Raw genomic sequence first — 18,086 nt, forward strand, 5'->3', positions numbered from 1 at the left:
TGAATGTCAAAAAACGTAAAAGAAATACGAATCACATAAAATTCATGCAATAGGTAATATACAATAATAAGCAAATTGTCAACATAAATGAAATATAGCATGGAATATAATATAAAATATAATACAATATAATAGGTAATAATTAAGTTAAAAGTATTGTACCAAGTAACACATCTCAAAGTTTAAAAGTCGAAACAAATTTACAGTGACATTTTATGAAATGAAAAAAACTTTCCTTATACAAGATCAAGTCAACAAAAACACAATATTTCTTAGTTCATTTTATTACATCGTAAACTAAAAAAATCGCACCACGCATTGGTAGCGTCAATTGTCAAATTAGTAAAAATTGGGAAAGTGTAAAATAGTTATATAGTTAAAGAAGTTTAATTATTGTAATGCACAATTATCAAACATAAGAGTGCCAACTAAATCAATCAATAAAAACATGAAATATTTAATACTTTTAATCTCACAGCTTATAAGATTCGGCTTTCTGCCAACTTAACCCTGTGCAAAGAATGCTTTATAAATCATTTATCTACCTCAAATAAAATGTCATTTGTAAACTCGTTGAAATATTAAATTATAATTTTTGGGCGCCTTGAAATATGTGTAATTACAAATTAAATATAACAGTAAAAAAAAATAAGAACACAGCTTAATCGTTAAAAGTGTTATTTAATTACACAAACCATTGAAATTTAAAAACATACGGAAACAAATTTTTAATACAACTTTGAGGAGCGTTTACTTGGTATGGAACATAAGAATATCTTTTAAGATGTAGTAATTACTTAGCTTTATGTTATAATGGCTGGAATCTGCCGCCTTTTTCTAACTTTCCGTCCGAAAGAAGGAGCGTCATCTTGCGTTGAAACTGTCTCTATACTTTAACCGGTGACATCCGCCTTCCACTGAAACTATTCCCGGAGTGAGGATCTTGTGGGCGGAAATAAGTTATTTGTAAACAAGACGCTTTCAAAAAAGCGGGAATGAATCCGATTGGCTTATTTTTAACCGTCATTGTCTTGGAAACAAGGGTTGACACACACTTTTTAACAAGGTTGTGCCAAATTTTGTTATTTAATTATTTTAATATCTGCGTTTGAAAAGTAGCCATGTTACGTAAAATGTAACATGACAATTTTTACACGTCTTATTTACACTACCCAGGGTACTCAGCCTTTTCTGTAAAAAATCAGGTATAAAAAACAGCATTTAAAAAAATACGATGGACCTATTCTTTAAATAGTAAAAAATAATATAAACATAAACATAAGTATGTAGGTACTTAAGATATGTTGTACTTACATATTTTTAATAACACAGGTTTTCAATATACACCGCAAACTCATTGTTTCATTGTAGTTACCTAAGCAAATGGAACCTATTAAGATGGATAAAGGCAAGATATAGCTTGCAAGCGATTATTATTAGCCAATGCCCATACATGTCACCATGAATTTAAAAAGAAAAGGTATGAGACCCTTAGTAATCAAGTGGTAATAGTTGCGCATGATTATCAATATCAAGCAGATACATTGAGTTTTTACGCCAAATAGCCAACATGCTGTGGTTAGTATTATTTTTTCTTTCTTTCGACCATGTCCGATCCTAATAGGATCATATGGGCCTCCACAGGGTGGAGGTTTGTATTAACAGATTTTATTTTTTACGAGAAATGGATGTCAGCCACTTGCTCAACCTATTAGGTCCATACTCTGACTCATACAATTAAAAAACAATATGTGTACTTGCCAGACCCAAGATTCGAACCTGGGACCCTCGACTCTATATTATATTTTGCTCATAAACTATATAGTATATGTTATAGATTAACCACTGAGGAATGCCAAAAGAAATGGCGTATTTCAAAAAAACACTTCCTTATTCTTAGGTCAATAATTATTATAAAGCAATCATTATTCGTAGGATGTTTATCACACTTGAATGGTCAAAAACATAGCTTATAATTAGTATCTTTAGAATTATCTTCAAATGTGTTAATCTTGCCCATTTTTTGAATAATAAAATGCCTAATTCTTGTCAAATTTGGGATCACAGAGATTATCAATATAATTTTGTATCGTAAATATTTCACTATAATAATATCGACATAAATTATACTAATAGTTTTTTAAAAGCATTTAAAAATTAATAAATATAAAAAATTTTAACACCACTGCACATTTATGTACTGAAATATGACTATATTCTAAAACATTAGAGCGAGAGGTTTAAAAGAATACTATTTTATGTAATAAAAATACTTTATGCAGTCATCAAATGTTTAAAATAAATATAAAGAATAATAAGGCTTCAAAATTATATAAATAGATTATCTACAACCTTTAAGGAATGTCCAGGATCATGCTTTGAAAATAGAATAAAAGCTTCATTTTGACCTTTGCTGAGCATGTCCCCCCTTAAGATAATACACAACTTCTAGATTATATTTAAACTAAATACTCAATTCATAAAACTAATCCATTTATTGATAACGGATAACACATTTATGTGAACATAATAGGTAAGTCATTTTATAAAACACGTTTAACTTAGTCGCATCTTGAAGTATAATACAGTCATAATTTTGATCAAGTTTCTGACCTTTGTATTGGATAGTTCCATTTCATGACATGGGTTTAATATGTAATTCTCTCTATTGTGGCAGTCTTTGTATCTGTATGTCATTTATTGATTTACGGCTGGCTTTAAACTTCGAACAATAATTTGTCTCTATTCCGGGAACGGAAATGAACCTTCCCAACGGATATTGCGCACAGATTTAAGTAAGTGATATATCTAATAATGCCTACTGTTGTACAATTTAAATTGACTACCTAACTGTTTTAATCAACAGATTTTCAAATACACCTTTTCCACCACATCTGTTATGCTGGCCTATTAATTGAATTTATATGTATTTACATAGACATAGACCAAAATAGCAATATGATACAAATAACTATCTTGTCCTCAGAATGTAGGTACTTATACTATGCAGTGGTGAAGAATCCATACTAGGCAATTATTTGAAGCCTACCTTCTTAAGAAAAATATTTTTTAATTGCATATTGACTTATTTATATAATCACTTGATTAAAAATATTCTATAAAACAATTTATTTTGCCAACGAGAGATGCCGTATGTGTAGGAATGTATTACACTGTAATAATTACAAAACAATCTGTAAAGGTTTTAAAAATATACCATAGTGCGCCTTCTGTCTTGACGTAAGTAAAGGTCAGATTATGTTTCAAATAATTCTCAATTTTTTTCATATGGACTTTACGTCACGTAGCCCCGCCCAGTCTATCAAATTGTATGAAATAAGGTAAGCTCCAATCGCATAGCCTAAAACTAAATAATTAATAATTTGATAATTTAAAAAAAATATTTATATTGGTGCTTAATCGAATATTAATAAATAAAGACTGTTTTTAAAAATAAAAAGGACTTTTATCTAATGATTTTTGATGTGTATAAATGTTTTGAAAAAATACGTACTTAATTTAAACTGATCGTTTAATTTTATGTCGTCAGTGAGTTTTTGAAGTTTCATTAAATTAGTGTGTCGTTGTCATTAGTGTGTACCTATTCATTAGTAGTAATATCGTATTTTCTTCTTATTTCTTGTAAGTATACCTGACAAGTGTGTTCTTTTTATCAGATTTCCAAAGCCTACCTTTTTCCAAAAGTTACCGTTCGCCACTGAAACTATGCCTACTAGAGGAAAATTAAAAAAAAAGTGAATCAAGTAGAGCTCCAACGCCCATCTTTCATTGTCCGTGTGTGAGTACCTTAACCTATCAACAATCTATCTGTCAGTCTCTCTTGAAATGCTGCAGTAGTATCCCTTAAGGGTAAGCAGGTCATGCGCTTTCTTGAGGCGGCACATTATGCAGGGCGGAAAATAAAGGAATGATTACTAATTAGTGACGAAGGGCAGAGGTAGGCTGTTAAGATCCAACATAAATAGTGCACGCTAACCTTTGTTAGCCATACGTATTTGCTTTCATTAAACTAACACTACAATTTTCAGATAGTGTTTTTAATCAATTAAGTCGCACCAAAACCTTAACCTTTAGGTGTACTATGGGCGATCCGACAAAAATAGTGCACAATTTTTCAGTCATACTTATTTGTTTTTGTTGAATTAAGAATATAATGATATAATATTACAGATGGTGATGGTTAGTTTTTTAAAATTCATTTAGCCCTGCCTAAGTCAAACAAGGAACGGCTCTCGACGATATGTCTGAGAAGAATTCTGCAGATTTTTGGACTGTCAGGCGCAGACCGGACAACCTGGAGAGACTGGAAGTTTTAGGTAGCCTCCAGGGAAGGCAAAGCAGAGGAAGAGCGTCTGCGCGATGGAGCGACCAAGTGAAAGAGCTGACTGGGGGCACCATCTATTCCGCCCTAAGAGAAGCGGAAGATCGAGAAGGATGGAAAGTCTTGGTCGCTCAAAGGATGGCGAAATTTAAATGTGGTCACGATCCTCAGCCATGAGTGCACGACCAAGAAGAAAGAAGAAGTCAAACAATAAGTGATAGAAACTATTGTTCTATCTATAAAAGATCAGATAGGTAAAGAGCTATTAGCTTATCGGATTCCTTTTGACATCCTTGAGCGACATTTGGATTAATACACCTGCAGTTAGTAGTACGCTTCATTATAACACATATCTCTTGATAATGCCCTATGCAACGAGCCCAAAACATCAAGGAAAGAAGGAAGAAGTACACGCGGTGGAAACCCAAGAATATATTACGTTACATTTGAGTCCATGGTAATCTATTACATCAAAAGTCCATACAACAAAACCACATTTAGCATGCCATAAAATATTTTTCGGTCCAGTATATCGGGTATTTTCATGATGTGTTTTCCGCTGTATTCCTCATAACCGAACTGTACCTATTTTTCTTTAATTTTCCTGTTATTGTATGGATATAATATATTGCTAGGATGTAAGTAATGTGTACAAATATGTGTATTGCTGTTGTATATTATTATATTAAATATAAAATTACTTGACAAAAAACTGTTTTTAAATACAAAAAATTTTGTGTACCCATAATGCCTAGTTAAATTATTTTATGTGATGTTTATTTATTTTTTCTTCGCTGTGTATAATATAATTATTTATAGAATAAAATCTGAATTCATTTGATTGCGTCGGAAATAATAATTTAATAAAATTTAATAAGAGAAAAGAAGAGCTTTTGTAAAAGAATTCGCATGATTTATCAAAACAAGGTTTATTTTACGCCAACACAAAGGAATATCACATTAGATGATAAAAAAATATCCGCCATATTGCGTTCGGGCCGAAGACACCCTCTCGATTTTTTGTCTCCCCCTTTTAAATGCAATAAACAGGGATGGACGCATCGTGCGATTGCGATTTTTGCTCCGGCGAAATCTTTTGTGAGTTTTTCTCCTAGCGGTAAACAGAAAAAATACCCACACAAGCGCGAAAACAGGATGTTTCAAATTTATTTTGTTTCCAGCCTAAATTACTGCAAAATTAAATCATATTTTCTTTTATATACACAGATTCAATTCGCAGTTGTAAACAATTAATATATACAGAGTAATTTTGTGAAAAAAATTCAAACTCAGTTAGTTACAAGCATTTATTAGATTATCTAGAGATTGTTATCTTTGTCACCAAGTCTATGAAATGCTTGAAAAAGCCCTCTTCTAATTTTACCTTCCACTCTTCTTGGTTCCAGTTATTTGCTGTCAAATTTGTTGTTTCACCAATTACAAAGGTTTTCTCTACTAAACTTTATTAGAATAAATGAAAATACGATTTAAAAATAAATAACATACATATAAAGGTAGACCAAGTGGGACTCAAACCTCTTATTTTTTTACTGTCTGAATGCTTTTATCAAATTGAGCTATCGATTTGCCTATGTCTGATGCGAAATAAACCTTCTATCTTTGTCATTGGAGGTATTTAAAACTCAGCCCTAGACAATAATTTTAAGATAATAACAAACCAATTAATTATATTCTTAACACCAAGATATATAATTTTATGGCAGGATTTTCAAAATGATATTTTTTTTCAATAATAATAAATATTTTACTAGTTAGTTGTATTTTGCATGTATTTAATCGATATGTATCAAATAACTAACATACTTTTTTTATAATTTGAAATGCAAACGATCAAAAGTAATAAACAAATCAGAAAAATAAAGGCGCCAAATAAAACTTTTATAACCACCGCATTCCGGGTGGTGTGCTTTACCTTTAACTTTATCAAGGCCAGCTATTTTTGGAATTAAACAAATCCCTTAAAAAGTATTAAATAGGAACACAATGATACATATTTGTGAAAACTTTCCAAATCAACATATTTCTAGAGCTTATCGTGAACATTTTCACACTAAAAATGATGAATATTGTTTAGAAAATGTACACAAATTGTTTATTTAGAAGTGATGAAATTTACAAGAATATATGAGTTAACTCAGCTCTGTTACTGATACATTCACTAATAATGTTATTGAATAGTTTCAAATTCTGCTATTATCGACTTATCTTAAATAATATTATATTACAATTTTGTAACAAGGTCTCAAAAAAAGTGTATAACCAAGATTTTGAGATGACATCAGGTTTTTCCATATTTTTGTTTAAACATACTTTTCAATATTTACCAAAACTTCCTATTTAAATGAATAAATATATTGATTAAAAAAAAACGTTTGAAGAAAAAAAATAAAGGTTTAGTTATAAATTGGATGCCTACAGAGTCAATAATATAATAATTAATGAATCATTTATATTTAAATCAAAATACATCTGAAAAATCTACAACAAAACATTTTATTTTATGTAAGTAAGCATTAATTATTATTTGTCTGCCATACAAAATCATATAAATCAAAAAAGGGTGATGTGTTGTTTAAAATAACAGATATATATGCGATGCCACATAATCCGCCTGTATAAATAGAAAATTCCAATAAAACAACATATAATTTGATTATGTTTACATAAATTTTTCCTCGTGAAAGTCATTAAAATTCTGCCGAACAAAATAAAAACAACGCAGTACCCACAGAAAGTAAGTTATTGGTGATTTATTAAACATGTAATCAGTCGGGATTTTTGTAAATTTAATCTATCTTCAACTTGGCTCCATCAAATAAATAGTACACAGAATTTAATTTCGATTTGTTTGAAGTAATCCACAAAACGGAGATTAAATATTGTGGTCCAACTTTGACTGCAAAGTTAACTATAAAATATATAATAATATAGCAGAATCAAATCAGAGTTTCAATCCAAGAGAAGATAAAAACAGTACAGTTCGGTTATGAGGAATACAGCGCAAAACACATTTTAAAATATCCGATATACTGGATTATTAGTTAGGTTAGGTTAGGTTAAGTTGAGTTAGGTTAGGTTAAGTTTGGTTAAGTTAACCTAACAAATAATTCAGTATATCAGCTATTTTCAAAATTGTGTTTTCCGCTGTATTCCTCATAACCGAACTGTACAATAAAAACAAAAAAAAAACAGAATTTATCAATAAATATTCCCTATTGTGATCTACTGTCATTCTAGAATGAGTGAAAATAAACAAAAAATGTACTCAAAATGTTTTAGCAAAGCAGCACCATCAGAATACAAGCGTCAAAACATGCAGTATTTTGGTTTAAACCGAGTACAGTCGTGAATCCCAGACGAAGTGGAATGTCTACGACTCACCGGATAGTTTGTTTTATTATAATTACAAGCGTACTACGGTGAAATGTTGTACGTATCTACAAGTTCCATTTAAGTTCCCATATTAATCTGTTAAACTCATAAATCTAACGGCACAATAGTAAACATAATAGGTACTATTTATACGTCATTCTTTTTTCGTTAATATTTTGAAGAAATAAATACTTGAGATTTCTGGCATATAACCAAAATCGATAAGGTTTCTGTATAAAGTTATTTGATTCCGCTTTTTGCGAGACGACATTCTATACCTTTGAGTTTTCTCATTGTATAGTATTTTCAATGAAGAAGCAACCTCAATCATTATATTTGTATGCCAAGTTCAATTCATTTATAGACTGGAGGATGCGATGATTTTATAAAGATAAGTAGATAGTGAAATAGTTTTATTATTATTATTATATTGTATTTTTGGTAAAAAAAAAAAATGATGTCATATTTGTGGGGTATAGTTAACTTGCTATTTTTTTTATTCTGTGAGCTATAAGATTCAGACGTCGGATACATCTCAATATAATTTATAATTAAATATTTAAAAACATAGTTTATTAGTAAGTAAAGACTAACGCCACGATGGTTGAGCGTCTTACGCATCGGCTTATAATAAATCGTGTATCCCAGATTCAAATGCCGGGTCTCGAAAATATACATAATATTATATTTAATTTGTAATTGGAGTCAGATTATGGACCTACATAATAGGTTGAGCAAGTGGCAAACATCCATTTGTCATAAAAACAAAAATCTGTTAATATAACATATAAAAAATAGCTAAGGAAGGTTAATTTTGTTAATAGTGATATTAATATTAATTAATTGTCTTTACTACACAAGTCCAGCACCACGCATCGTCTACTCACAAAGGGAGTAGTATCGGGAAGCTCGTTAATACTATTATTATAATTATTTCGAAAATAGATCTTTCTTGTTCACATTTTTTCATCGATGAGGATCATGACCACCATAAAATTCCATCATCTTCTTAGATACTAAAACCACCACAAATTCACCCTTATTGGTCCTCTTCTTTTCTTCTTCTTTTCTCTGGACAGAGTGGAGGATCGCTCCAGTAAGCCCCTTCACTTTGTCTCCCTGACGCTCTGCCTTTTCTGGAGGCTATCCAAAACCACCAGTCTCCCTAAGCTATCCATTTTACGCTGAACAGTATGCTCAAAAACCCGTCTGTATGATTGACTTGTTCGTCCTGTGCTCAGTTCAAGAAATACAAAGTATTCGACACCAAAACCATATTTCCAAGGCATAAATTTTGCCTTCCGCTTGCGTTGCCCTCAGGATCCATGACTGCACAAGTATCATTTTAGTGTCAATTCAAATTCTCAGGTCTCAATAAATGAACTGCTATAATACTGTAGTATTATATATATTTTTTTTGTATTTTATTATCTTTCGTTGATTATATTAGGTATATTATCTTGTATTTAAAAACAATACAACATCAAAAATAATAAACATTTGAAGAAAAGCTATCATCCTATTATCGGATGACATTTATTTTTTCGAGTTAACTTAATATTTGCTTAACGATTTCGACTCATATTTATTTTAAAAAAATACGAAAATATTTTTTTGTATTTTTTTGATAGAAACAAACCAAACTATTCGAAGCTTCGATTCTTTTATATAAATATTTGATTTTGAAAATAATAAAATCTTACTTATTTATGTTAAAGATAACATATTATATATTCTGAAAATATGTTTGTTGTTAGTTGTTTTTGTAAAGTTTTTAGATTTGGTTAAAGATTTTTAAAATAGTTCAATTTAACGTTTATTCTAATAATAATATTGTTTTTATTAAAACAGTTTTTTTAAAAAAATAGTTTTTCATCATCAAAATATTACGTCTCGACTGCGTTTAAGAAATCGCCAAGTTTTATAATGCCGTGTATTATTCTATATGGCCCAATATGTGCCGTCTAAGAGTCCTTACACACCTATCCTTTCTGTTATATAATGTGATATTTAGGCTTGTAATTATGTTTTAAATAAACGAATAGATACATAGATAAGAAGCTACGGAGCCACGTGTACCGTGTACCCAATGGCTGGGATGTAGTTCAAAATATAAATATTTAAATACCTACATATTACATTTGAAATTTTATTACTTTGTGGTTTCTATGTAAATGTCAAATTTGAATAATTCCATATAATTTTGTTAGTAGACGTCACAACATAATAATATGTTATTTATGGCGGACCAAGGATTAGCCTTGCTTAGTATTTTTTTTATAGAAAAATGAACGTAGCTCATAAAAAAACTACTAACTTATACAAACTTAGAATATCTACTTCGTGGGGAATTTTGTTGATAAAAAAATGTAGGTATTCAAATATTGTAATAATTTATCATTAAATAAATCATTCGCCATTTTTTACATTTTTTAAATAATATAGTAATATTATTATATTAACAGAGTATTATCAGCTATATATTTTTTAAATACTTTTATACTTATATACATTATTTGTAATAAAGACTTGATGATGTCGAAAGACGAATCCTAGATTTTAACTATTTTTTTTTACCTTATTAGGTCTTTTATACGATTATGACGTTATGATTATATTTGGTTGGGCCAATTATGGTCGCATTCAACCTTTATTCACACCAACCCCAAATTCCCAATTTTTATCACAAGACCGGGCAAGTAAGCAGTTACGTGTCATGAGTTGACCGTGATTGCAAGTTAATTTTAGTTACATCAAGACAACGGGCGCGTATAGGCTTGTTACAGCTAAGCCGTGGTTAACCACAGGGTGACTGAGGCAAAAAACATCTGTTCGACCTTCGTTGCGCTAAATCTGATATGGGTTGAGCGAACGTCGAGCCCATAATCCTTCCTGAACTAGTCATCATCATTCATAATCAAAAACCAAGTTAAACCGTGAGAGTGGCATTTCGAATCGTCCGTTTACTAGTGCGTGAGCGCGTGAACATTGAACCGGCTCCAGCGCGAAAATATCTTTCCATTAAAAAAATTATGTATTAATAATGTAAGGTTTAACACGACTGTAATTTTTTGTCGGGCTTGCGATGTATAGTTTACTTACGTTGTCCTTGGACATAATGTCCTTGAAGACCAGCAATGACACGTGCAGATTTACGAATTATATTTGAATTACAGGTAGAGACATGCTTACCTAATAAACTTATCCGAATATTTTTGAGAGTCACTCCCGAGTTTTGAAAGTTTTCAGGTGTATTTTTTAATGTATCTAAAACCGTGGACTCACAATATTGTCTATTGAAGTAGACATGGCATTAAAATTTAGATTTAGTGGTATATATTTTGTTAGTTAGTAATGTTGTATCCATACAATACATTTCTTAGATATTGGAGTCATGAAAGGATGATAAAAAATATTGTATTAAAAATGGGGCAGCATTTTGGTGCTGTCTGAATTTTGTCTTGGGATGTCACTGATACAGGCAGATGGCAAGTAACCCTTTTTCATATACCTACCAGAAATCAAAGCGGTTGTAATAACTAATAATATTAGGTACCGCTTTCGTAAAAAGAAGTCCATCTTGTTAAAAACGCATTAATTTCATATAAAATCACACTGGATCTGCTTTGGTTAATCACTCACCATTAGGGATTCCAATGCAGGGATTTCAAGCTATTTTCGATACCTATGAATCCCAGGATTGATAAACATAATCCCGATACTTTCGACATTGTTTTTTTTATCAATTTTTATGGAAAATAAAATAAAAACGAAAATATAACAGAAAAAATACTTTCAATAACAAATAACTAAATTACTAAAAATGCTTCAAATAAATTAATAAAAATGAGAAAGTCTGGAAAAAGTAATTCCACCATGATCTCATACGTTTTACGGCAGTTTCATATTTGGCTGACTAATTAGATTTATGAATCGGAAAGGCCATAAGCACACCATGATTATTTGCTTTACTATTTTAAATCTCGCTAACCCATTCATTAAGTCTGTAGTATCAGAAACAGCAATCTCATATTAAATTCACATTATTATTTATATTACAATATTATTCACTCCATTAAACCTATGTATTCCCAAGATTGAACGTAGATATACAATATTAACAATAAATGTCTTAAATAGTATACCGAGTGCTTAAAGTCAGACAACGTTATCTACAAAAAAGTGTTTTTTTTTTTTTTTTTGAGATAACGTTATTTTACATTTACGGCTACATGATAGTCAAACAACGTTATGTCAATCTTTTCTAATTTTTTATTAAATCGTCAGTAAACTTTAACGCTAACTACATAAGTTACCCTTGTTTTCATATTTTTTTAAAACTATCCCTATAAATTTTAACGTCATCATAAGCAAGATAAATGTACATACACAATAAATTATAAAATATTAACATTAGATTTTAAATAAACATTTCCTTTGTTGAGTTACAAGAATCTAAAATAATGATTTTTGGCTCTCCTGTAAAGTTGCACTTTTGTAGATAGTGTTGTTTGACACTAAGACCTCGATACATTATACTAGATTTATTTTTGACCAATTTTATCAATATTATTTGTAAATATAACATTTTTATATTAACAATGGAAAAAATGCCAATTCCGGGACCAGTCCCGGGATCCCGGAATCAGAATTTTGGCTCGGGATTGGATTCCCTACTCACCATTACAATATTACATCGATTCATACGTGCTGTCAATATATTATTACGATGATAAAAGTACAATATAGTAAGCAATCAATCAATTAACCGTAACTGAGTGTGGGAAATTTTACTAGTTTAAAGAGTTAGTACCCATGTACGGGGAAAATTCATTTTAAAATTCATCGAACCTCTCGGCATTGTTAACAGTGGCAATTTCACATATTTTATGCACAATTTCATAACGGTGAGTAGGATAGGACAGAGTTTTAAACGAATTTAATTATTAATCTGCTCTTCCCTCCCCATGGTATCTCGACGGGCCCACTCCACTGCGAATTAAGTTAAACTTACTCCAATATAAACACAGGCTCGTGACAGTTGGTAAAATGAAATATTTAGGATGATCTGTGTTACTTGTATGCCAATATATAAGTAAAACCTAAGTATTTGACAAGGAATTACGTTTTAACTAACTTTTAACTGTCAATTTAACTTTGGTAGATGTATTTATATATTCTTTCCGAGAAATTCCCTTTATAATGTCAATCAACATCAAAGCAATCATTTTTATCGTCTACCACTCGGAATACTACGTTTTAATTATACCGGAGGTTCTTAAGGCTATACCTCAGTTGAGGCATAGTCTAAAAAGATCGTGGCTAGGGTATAAGCAGATTCTGCAAATGACGCATGCCAAACAAAATATAATTTGTCATATAAATCCAACATGCGTTCATTTAATGTTCTGTTTATTGTTCTATTAGTAAAAATAATAATTTATTCATTGACATGTTTTTTTTTTCAAGTAAATGGGTAACGTTTTTAGTAATCTTTACACGATTTTAGAATTAATACCCCCGTCGCCATCACGAAACAAATTGACGTATTCACACCTCGACGTTCGCTCTCCGATTGCCAGAGAGTCCAAAATTTCGTCGCACCTATAGTTGAAAATTATTTGCCGTTTCACTGAATTACCGTCTTAAATTATTGAATGTGGTATCGTCCTCCGTTGATCTTTTCTTCAACAAGTTAAGGGATGCTGTATTTTTTCCCACAATGTAACCGATTTTAATACTGTAGGTTGTTTTCGAATTTTAATACTATACGGAAAATATCGGTCCTGGAATATTGATTTGATTTCATCATTTGCCACCCAGTTAGTCCAATAATGTTAAGTGAAACGATCATAAACACTCAGGCATTAAGAAAATGACATAAATATATTGTTCGACCGAAAAACTGGAGACCGTTTTGTAGATCAGTGCCTTACTAGTTCAGCTTTTTCGACTTTTTATGTGACTAGTTTTGGGATTTGTTTTTATTTTATTTTATGTATTGCTTTCGCCATGTGAGTGTATGTACTATGCATTGAGCTATATATGTATATGTCTGTTTAACTAGAGTACAGATGTAAAAATATCATTAAGGCTCATTTAAGAAAACAATTTCATGCCAAGCTAGGCTTCACTTGAATAAAAAATCTAATAACAAAATTCTTGTTCTAGATAAAACTTTTTTCATAAGTGATAAAACAATGTTCCACGTTTTTATTATATTCGTTGCCCTTGTGAAAAAATAAATGTCGGACCATATAATTCGCAATAAAACCTAACGAACTTCTCGGAAATTCATATGCTTGGAAAATTAAATAAAAAAGGCCTTGCTGGTAAGAGAGTCCTTCAATTTCATTGCGGTAAATATAACAGCTTGAAATAACGACATTTTTACAAGTGTCAAAATTATCTCGAGGTAAGGTTTTATATTGGAGTGCTAGTTTCATTATGGACAGTCCCATTTGGTTGTGTTAGGATTCAGTCGGATTTGACGTAATATCAGGTCATGTGTACGTAAACATAATTTTGTCAAGTAATGTTTGGTTGCCATGCCAACCAACCACCTGATGACCCAACCAAAACACGTCATCTTGTCGGGAATCGAAATTAAACGTTGGTACAAGTAAATAACAAGGTAAATATAGACAGCAATAGCGAAGAGTGGGGGTAAGCTGTTAATATCCTATATAAATAGTTCATACTAAATTTTGACAGTCATACGTGTTTGTTTTCATTGAACTAATGCTAAAAATTGCAGATAGTGTTAATTAGTTTTTAAATTTCAACTATACCCTGTATGCAAGCCATAATTGTGATAGGTGGGTTGTTTTTCTTTTCTTTTTAAGATAGGCTCTATCAAAGTTCACTCTGTGTGCTTCCATCTACTTTTATTTTATTACTTATTTTATTTATTTTCTTATTTTATTACCTTTTCCCTGTATTTTTATTTTTAAAAATTATTAACACTTCTTTTATGTCATGTCGTGAACGCTTTGAATTTATAATTTGTTATGTTCATTATATGTAAAATAAATTTGATTTGATTTGAAAATATCTAAAATTATGCAATTAAATCATACTTCATTTAAAATAGTAAAATTTATAAATAGATGAATATTTTTTTGACTATTTTATTATGGCTTGGTTTATGCAGGGGTTATTGAATTAAAAAAAAACTAAGCAACACCATCAATAATAATAATATTATGTATACTTTATTCGAAAAAAACAGTTATTAAGTATTATGACTGAAATGGTATGCAATATTTTTGTCAGATCGCTCATAGCATACCTAATTTATTATGGTTTGGTTTAGATAAGATTTACAATGAATATTAATAAACGAACAAATATCATCTGAAGTTTGTACTCTTAATTCAATGAAAAACAATTAAGTATGACTGATAAAGTGTACACTATTTTCGTCAAGCTCCACAGCCTACCTTCACTATGATGATTTAGTGCAGAGGTCGGCAAACTTTTGGACCAAAAGAGCCAAATATGAGCGGCACAACGGTTAAAAAAAATTTGATTTATTTAAATGAATCAATTATTAGTGTTTATTTATTAAGTGAAAAAGATTTCCCGAATAAAACTAACGTAAATATATGTTTTTATTGTTGAAATTATAAATATAATTTTTACAGAATATGAATAACATACAATTTTCACGCATTCTAATGTGAACAATGACCTACCTTCCTTGCATTTCTATGGAGAGTTTCTGTATGTTTGGTATGTAACTTGTAGTTTTTAATTTCAGGCACGACTCCAAATTTTCATCGGTTATTTGACTTCTCTAAATGCTATTTATGTTGTTCATGTTTAAAAATGATTGTTCACATACATATTATGTAGACTCGATTATAAGTTAGGAAAGCTATTTCATGTATAAAAAATCGTAGTATCTACCTTATGTCGATCTTTTAGAGTGTTCCACTTGTGTTGTGAAATTAAATTGCATTTTTCTCTCTCCAAATCCTCAAAATTGATGGCAAGATCTAGGCAAAAATTTGGAACTCTATAACTCTTTGCTTGTTAAATCCACCAATAAAATTGTATTTCAAAAGTACTTGTGTCAATATCAAATGGAGAAAAATTTTATTTCTCGACTTTTCCAATGGGCGGATTTAAAACAACAACAATCATACCTTTTTGCATCAACGATCACAAAGAAAAATTAGTCTCGCAATAATGTCATTTTAAATATTATATTAAGTGTACAAATCCATAATAAAAAATAAAAATTGTGAATTTTGCAAAAGTTTTTGTAAAAATTGTGAATTAGGAATTTGGAAAAGAGCCGCACGCCAATACCCAAAGAGCCGCATGTGGCTCGCGAGCCACGGTTTGCTGACCCCTAGTTTAGTGTAAGCAGGGAATAACTAATTTTAATCAACTACTATTGAAGTAACTGTCAGAAGCCGATGACAGCTCAATTCCAGAAAGGGCCTATTTTAGTGGTTTTCAATATATACAAATGATCCATAATATACAACATATAAAAGAAAATTAATTGTAAAAATATGTTTTAACACCACCAAGTTAGTCATCTCTCTAATGTCCACAATGTAGCCGTAAGTACGGTATCTATCAGTGGCGAAGGGTGGAAGTAGGATATTCTCGCATAAATAATGCAAATCGTCAGTCAAATATATTTGTTTTTATTGAACTAAAACTACAGTGTGCAGATAGTGTTTAATGAAAATGATAATGTTAAATTCAATTAAACTTTGCCTAATTCAAGCCATTGTACATAATTAATAGTCAAAAAATATTCAATTATCTCTAATATATAACATGATTTCATTAAATCATACATAATTTTATTTTAGATTTTTGTAAATAGAAAAATATTTTATCGATTATGAATGGTTTGGGTTAGGCAGGTCTTAATAAATTTTAAAAAACTAACCAACACCATCTGACATAATATGTTTTCTTATTTCAACTAAAATAAATAAGTATGACTGAAAAAGTATGCAGTATTTTTGTCGGATCGCCCATAGCATACCTAAGCTAATATGGTTTAATTTGGGCAGAGTTTAATTTAATTTTAAAAAATTAACCTGCACCATCTGCAAATTGTATTATTGGTTCAATAAAAACAAATAAGTTTAACTGATAAAGTTTAGTGTGCATTATTTATATCTAATCTTTATATTCTACCTCCACTCTTCACCACTAGTATCTATAAATACATTTCACGTGCGCCTAGGAGAAAAAAGTTTTATTAACCTACTTGTTTCTAATTTATAATTTAAAATGTAAACGAAAACTATGTATAATATAATTATTTGAGTATAACATTTTTTCAGAACAATAATTCCATCTTAAAGTAAAAAACCTCAACGTAAAGGAGCGAATATTATCATGAAAAATGCCTCTATTTTTTACCATTCTCATACTTGCGTGTAATAAAATAAAGAAAAACACAACAGAAAAAACTCCATTAAGTTTTAATCAAGAGAAGAGAGGGAATGCAAATCTCGTTTCAACTAAGAACGGTTAGGCTTAAGAATAAGTTAAGTATATTAACGTCTGCAAAGTGTTTCAGACAATCATTACAGGAAATAATAAAAAAAAACCTTTGAAACCGGAAGTGAGAGCTTTTTTATACAATGAAATCATGATCTTAACTTACTGTACAAGTAATGAATCTTTAGGTAATCTATGATGTTTGAAAATTACAAATTTATTGAAAAGCACTTCTTTTAAAAACTTGAATATACATAATTTGTAAACATCTCATGCATATTATACGACAAGTGGAAAAACTGGTTGATTTTGAAGACTAAGTATACTTACTACTAGCATTAAAATACTTACTAGTTACTAGAGCTTTTGGCGTGCAAGGCTGTCAGTGATTTTAAAAGCTATTTTTACAAATTTTTTTTATATATTATCCATTTGCACAATCACGCATAACATTTGAATCCAGTTTATAAGTTTCAATTATAACACTAAAAAATCTAGAAACTCGATATGACAACACCAGATAGACGCGTAAATACTTATCAGTCTCATACTCAACTGTACCTAAAACTAACTCCATATTATTACTATAAAACGAACTTGTCAGCATTTTTGTCGTTCACTGTACCAACTTTATAACTGGGGAGAAAGAGAGAGCAATGACGCCAACATAGATGTATTAAATATGACGCCAATGGCAGTTGAGTGTATCACGACTCGACATACGTGATTATGCTATTTTGCTCGCGCGCATTAAGTGTCAATAGTATTGAAAGGCGAGTCGCGAGCGTTCGAATAAGTTGAGGACACTTGAGTACACAAACTGGTGACAGTATTTTAAACTCACATCTAGCATATTACACACTAGAAAATATCA

The sequence above is a fragment of the Rhyacophila brunnea genome, unplaced genomic scaffold, assembly GCF_057557595.1.
Source record: "Rhyacophila brunnea isolate RB1 unplaced genomic scaffold, BYU_Rbru_1.0 scaffold_24, whole genome shotgun sequence".
Taxonomy (NCBI): Eukaryota; Metazoa; Arthropoda; class Insecta; order Trichoptera; family Rhyacophilidae; genus Rhyacophila; species Rhyacophila brunnea.